Genomic DNA, 5843 nt, shown 5'->3' with positions numbered 1-5843 from the left:
AAGTTTAAGTTATCGAACTCGGTAAAGTATGACAACGAAGACAGTTAAGCACCTGCCTCGTTATCTTCAGAGAAGATGAGATCATAGAAGTATGTGCCCAGCATGGAACTGGCACAAAACGGTAAGTGCTTGTGATGGTTCATTTTGGTTGTGAACTTGATTAGATCTGGAGTCAGGGAAGAGGCAAGCTGCCGGGCACACGGGTGATGAGTTTCTTGCTCACATTCCCTGAAGTGGAGAGACCTGCCCTAGCTGTGGGCAGCACCTTGCCTTGGCAGCCAGACACTAGGCGGTCAGAGAGAAAAGCTTCCATCTTTCTGTCTGCCCGACTTTGCATCTTGCTGGCAAGTTCATCTTATATGTGAGTTGGTCTGCATCATTGCTGCGGCTACTCTGTTCCTTCGCTGACATCAGAACCCAGCTCTAACGGCCTCTAACGAAGCCTGAAGATCAGTGACTCTCCAGGAATCCTCTAGGCTTTCAGTACTGCCAAGATGTCCAGACTCATGAACGGAGCAGCCATCCAGGTTCTCAGCCTCACTAGTATGAAGACTGTTAGACTATCCAGCTCGTATTGTGTAATCCAACCTAATACACCCTCTCTAATATATCTTTATTCTATCCATTCTGTTCCTCTAGAGAACTCTGACTAATCCTGAGTGTGGAATGCTGAATGAAGAGGTGAAGGAGTAAACGTAAGCATGGCCTGAGTGGGGAAAGATTAGGGAGTTGTGGACTGCACATCACAGAATATCTAGGTCTAATAAATGATTGACAGCCAGGCTGGGGACTACTAAGTTGTACAGGTCACCATTTATTTTTTTCCTAGATGTGTTGTGTGGATCTGGAGAAAGTGAAAAAGGAAGCCGACTCGATGCATAATCACAGGACAACAGGGAAATTCGTTTCTCATGTTCCTGTTGGAGTTAACTTCTAACACATGCTCTTGCAAGCCTGAAAAAATACTCAGAACTTTCATCTGAACAATTGTCGTGTCAAAACAGCCATCAGAGAGACAAAACAATCAGTAAACGTCTACATCTGAAGCCTTGTGGCATCAGTATGGCAATCCTGGACAAACCCAGCTGGCAGGTTTGATCATTAGAGGATCCAGGAGAAGGCTTTGAGGCTGGGACCTTGGGGATCTGGGTAACGATGAGAACTCAGGACTTGACCCAGGTGGCCAACAAGAACATCTAAGAATGCCACCCCAAAGAAAATCCAAGACAGTGAATGTGGCATGGCAGGAATGTCCTCATGTGGAAGAGAGATTAGGCTAAGTTTGCAGGATCTCTATTGAAGTAGAAGTTACGAGAATATACTTTGAAGTCAAAGGAACTATTAAACTAATAGTACATTTTAAGGGACTACTGGGTACCAGGCACCGAGCTGGGTGTTGTACCAATATGATCTAATTTTAAAGAACCCAGAAGACACAATTTTCAGACAAGGCAGCAAGGGTTCAGAGAGGCTAGGTTGTGTTCTCAAGATAGGAAGCAGAGACGGCATTGGAATTTCAGTTGACTCCGAAGACAGACTGGGCCCTGCTCAAGGCTGCCACTCACCATCACACATTTGTTCAAAACACAAAGCTTCCTTAAGTGTCTTTGCAGGAAGAAGCATGATGCATTCTTCATACAAAGATCCTTCCTTTAACTGAACCATGCAGTGGGGTTATATGTACCCCAAAGGATCACCTTTTCTGTTTCTTCTTTCCAGTGCTGAGGATTGAACCTGTGACCTTGCACACTGTAGGTAAGTGTTCTACCACGGAACTATATTCTCGGTCCCCTTGTCAGATCCTCCATGTAAATGATCTATGACTTTTGCTACACTGCTTTTGTGTTTCTGATAGAACGAATTCCAACAGTGGAGGAAGGTGAGAGTTCCTTCAGCACCAGAAGGAAGCACGGGAGGTGGAGAATGCCCACTTGGCATCCTCATAGTCATCGGAGCATTCTCCAGCATTCCTCAATGGCTCCCTGTCTTTTCAAAGTCCTGCAGGATGTGACCATTACTTTCCTCCATATTTCTAGATGACCTAGGCCTTCTCTGCCTATTTCTCCTCCAGAGTCTGCATTCCCTCTCTACTTTATTTCTTCCAGACACCCCCACCCAATGAGTCTTACTGGCCCTTTAAGCCAGAAACCTAAAGGTATTTCTTTAGCGTCACCTTTGTTAACCTGGCCCAGGCTGATGTTCCACATCTGGTTTAGATCCGGGTGGGCACTATAAAAACACAAGACACATTCTACTCTGGGGGATCTTGTTGGGCTGCACACAAAGAGACAGAGGTAACTCAGGGATCGGCAGGATAGAGCTGCCAATCCTAGAACGAGGAAACAAAGGGGCATGGGGCTGTTTCCAGAACAGGGGAGCTCCTAGCTCCTGCTGGTACATCTGAAGAATCACTGCAGGGCTGGGGGGTGGGATGGGAGCCCTACGCTGCTCTAGGCAGAGTGGGTGCTCAGACATCTAAGAAGGGACACACCTGGGTGCAGGGAGGTTAAGACAGAAAGTGACTCCTCTCTCCATCTGCCTTCCTCATGTCTCCTGTTGGCAGAAGAACCTAACAAGACAGCTGTTGTCTAGAAACGGTATCTTCAGAGTCCTACCCCCGGTGTTCCAGAGCCAAGGGTAGAACAGACACTGTGCTATCCTTCTCTGTAGCCCATACTGCTGATGCAGAGTGTTAATCACAGCCATAACTGAATTTTTTGTGATGATTTAATAGTCATCTCTTTCCACCACCAGGCACGTGCAAGCTGCAGGCTCCAGGCATCCCAGATGTAAGAATGTGGTCCAGCACATTTGAAGATGGCACTGTCATCTGGGAACATCAAGTCTGAGCGCCGCCGCCGAGTCAGACTGTAGGTTCAGTGATGGAAAGGCTGCACTGACTTGCCATACTGCTGTCTTCAGGCACAGCAAACACATCTGGAGCATAGAGAATCCTCAATAGTTGTTCACTAGAATAGATTCACAAGAGAAGTAGTATTCATGAGATAGTAGACCAAGAACTGAAATTTTTAAAATATTTATTTATTTTTATTTATGTACAGAGGGGCAGATGTCTGTGGTAACTGACCTGGGTGCCGGATCGCTGGGAGGTGTAATTACAAGCATTTGTGAGCCACCAGATGTGACCACTGGGATGTGAACTCAGGTCTTCTGGAAGAGCAAGGAAGCATTCCTTGTTTGTTTGTTTTTTGTTTTTGTTTTGTTTTTCGAGACAGGGTTTCTCTGTGTACCTTTGGAGTCTGTCCTGGATCTCGCTTTGTAGACCAGGCTGGCCTCGAACTCACAGAGATCCACCTGCCTCTGCCTCCCGAGTGGTGGGATTAAAGGCATGCACCATCACCGCCTGGCACAAGGGAGCATTCTTAATCTCTGAGCCACTTCTCCAGCCTCAAGTACTGGGATTCTCCTGTAAGGGATTTGCTGACAAAGGCCTTTCAGGATGAAGGGAGCAGAAGAGGCCATCCCAGGTGCCGGGATGAGATGTGGGAAGTGTTTGCTCTGCGAACCTGAACTAAATTCAGATAAAGGCTGGGCATGCCCAGTCTGTGATCCTTAGCACTAGGCAGGGCAGAGACACAGCCCCCGAGGGCCTGCTGGCTAGCCAGTCCAGGAAAAATAGCAAATTCCAGGTTCCAAGGGAGAACCTGTCTCAAAAAATAAAGTGAATAGTGATAGGAAAAAAAAAAAAAAAAAAAACCCTGACATTAACACAGAGAGAGAGAGAGAGAGAAAGAGAGACAGAGAGAGTGAGAGAGCACAGTACTAGCAAGGGATGAGCTACAGACAGAGTTATGTCAGTCAAAGACTTACCTCAGCCTGGTCCTACAGGGCCGTTGGACCATGAACTATCCCCTAGGCCTGCTACCTCCTTCGGGTCTTCTGTCAGGCACTGGCTGCCATGGAGACACCTCAGGACGAAAGGAATTCATGCAACCTCCCTAGAGAGATGGTTCCACAGAATAGATAGCTGTGGGAATCAGCAGTCACTACCCACAGCATAGGATATGGTACACCCACCTGTGCAGAGGATTCCGGGTGGGGCAAAACACATCCTCAATGAAGGGCAGCATCCCTGCTGCGAGGGGAGCTGTGGCCGAGGCTCCCAGGTCTTTCTATGACCCTAGGTTTCTTCTGTCGCACTCATTTAAGGCAGAGTGGATTCCTTTCATCTTGTGGGGATCTTTATCAGACATGACAGAAGCTAAAATGTTAATTGCCCACATCCCTGGGTAGCCTGGGCCTTGGCATGTTTTTTGGAGCCAGGAGCAACCACAGTCATGGCCTCCGCACACCAGGGGCCCCAAAATGGCAGATTCCATCCCCGCATGCTCTCCTCTGTGGAAGAAAGACAGGCCCCTCACTCCTTCCGTAGCTGCCCTGCAGGTGCCCACTCAGTGGTGGCCTGGCAGCATGCACCGAAGAATGTCACTCTGGCCTGAGGCCCAGTCTCAGACAAAAGCCCTTTTGGAGCTAAGCCTACATCCTCTGGCTGACAGGACCCTCCCCCATCACCAACCAGGGAGGGCAGCTAAATTCATCTCCCTCCAACTGATGCTTCCCACAGGGCAAGGCCACCTCCCTTCTCAGGAAGCAAAAGGCGTCTGAACCCTTGCTGGCTGCCCTTGGCTCTCAGACAAATAGCTGACTGTCCTCACCCAGAACTGGAGAAGGATGAACAGACACCATTGCCCCAGACCAGGGCAGGGAGGCATCCGCGCACACACGTGTGCACAGGGAGCTGGGAGGAGGGGGCCCAAGCCCCGAGAACAAAGGACAAAGCCGGAGCCCCAAGCAAACCTTCACACCCAACCCTGCCTCTGCCTGGGAGTTAGGAGTCACACTGCCTGGAGTTTGAATTTCTGCTTTGCTGTCAGGAGCAGCCAGCCACTGGGCAGGTCCTGCTCTGAAGTCCTCACCACTTTTCCATGAAGAAAATACCATGTGATCACCTGTTTTGAAGATTAAGAGTGGCGATCTGAGGTCCTCGTGTACCGCCTGGCACCCTGGCCCACCACAAGCCAGTCTTCTAACACACTCCCTGTCCCAACGCGTGCAACTGAAGTCCTCAGCCCCTTAAACCTCCGATTTGCAAATGAATGGGTCTGGTAAACCCCTTCAGTTTTGTTTCCCTGGAAAACATTACTAGAATTCTTCCCCGGCCTTAAAACTGGTGCCCAAGAGACCTCCTCCAAGGCTGATGCCGAAACCAGCATCTCCCGTAAACATGGCCTTTGTTGTTTGAGATGCTAACATTACTGCGGCTCTCTTTGTTCGGTGCCTTTTGGCTGACTGTCAGCTCATGAGGAACTGTCTGTACTGAAGCCAATTTGAATCGATTTTGCAAGTGAAATTTCAAGGGACAATGTGCCAGGTGTCTCAGAGAGCTAGGGGTCTGGTGGAAGTCTCTGTCATCTGCTCACAAGAGCCCTAACTCCTGTGTGGATGGTGATAGACTTATTTTCACATTTGGTATTTCATTCCCTCTTCACAATGACGGCCTGAGGTTGGTCTTGATCTGCCCACTTTGCAATTATCCCATTCACAAGTAAGAAAAATAGGAGCTTAAGTGATGTCTGGAGGGTGGTATATGCAGCACCTGCCGCTCTGGCAGTGGGATCTTATGCTTTTGTTTAGGAAGCTTTATTTCAGCAATTTACTGTTTACTGAGCATCTATTATGCTCAATGATCTCTTTTTGGGGTCCGTAAGTCAACCCACAACATTGATCTTTAGTAACATAGAAGATTCCTACTTGGGAATTTTCCTGATGGTTATGAATCATGAATAGCTTAAGACTTCTGAAATATTACATGAAAAGAAATG

At 48.2% G+C, this 5843-nt stretch overlaps 1 long non-coding RNA gene across 2 annotated transcripts; it reads right to left on the bottom strand.

Annotated features, from left to right (window-relative positions):
* Nucleotides 1-794: 794 nt before the first annotated feature.
* LOC128116232 (uncharacterized) lies at nt 795-5002 on the bottom strand. 2 transcript variants are annotated; one of them, XR_008220418.1, is made up of 4 exons: nt 4039-5002; nt 3832-3959; nt 3089-3364; nt 795-2969 (listed from the first exon to the last, which is right to left on the bottom strand). It is a non-coding gene; the product is annotated as an uncharacterized LOC128116232 (long non-coding RNA). The 2 variants fall into 2 exon arrangements; XR_008220417.1 differs by having other exon boundaries at nt 3832-5002.
* Nucleotides 5003-5843: the final 841 nt, after the last annotated feature.

Source organism: Peromyscus californicus, unplaced genomic scaffold (genome assembly GCF_007827085.1).
Source record: "Peromyscus californicus insignis strain IS unplaced genomic scaffold, ASM782708v3 Scaffold_20__1_contigs__length_68692818, whole genome shotgun sequence".
In the NCBI taxonomy this organism is placed as follows: Eukaryota; Metazoa; Chordata; class Mammalia; order Rodentia; family Cricetidae; genus Peromyscus; species Peromyscus californicus.
The sequence above is the reverse complement of the archived record's forward strand: the minus strand, read 5'-3'. Positions and strand labels throughout refer to the sequence as shown.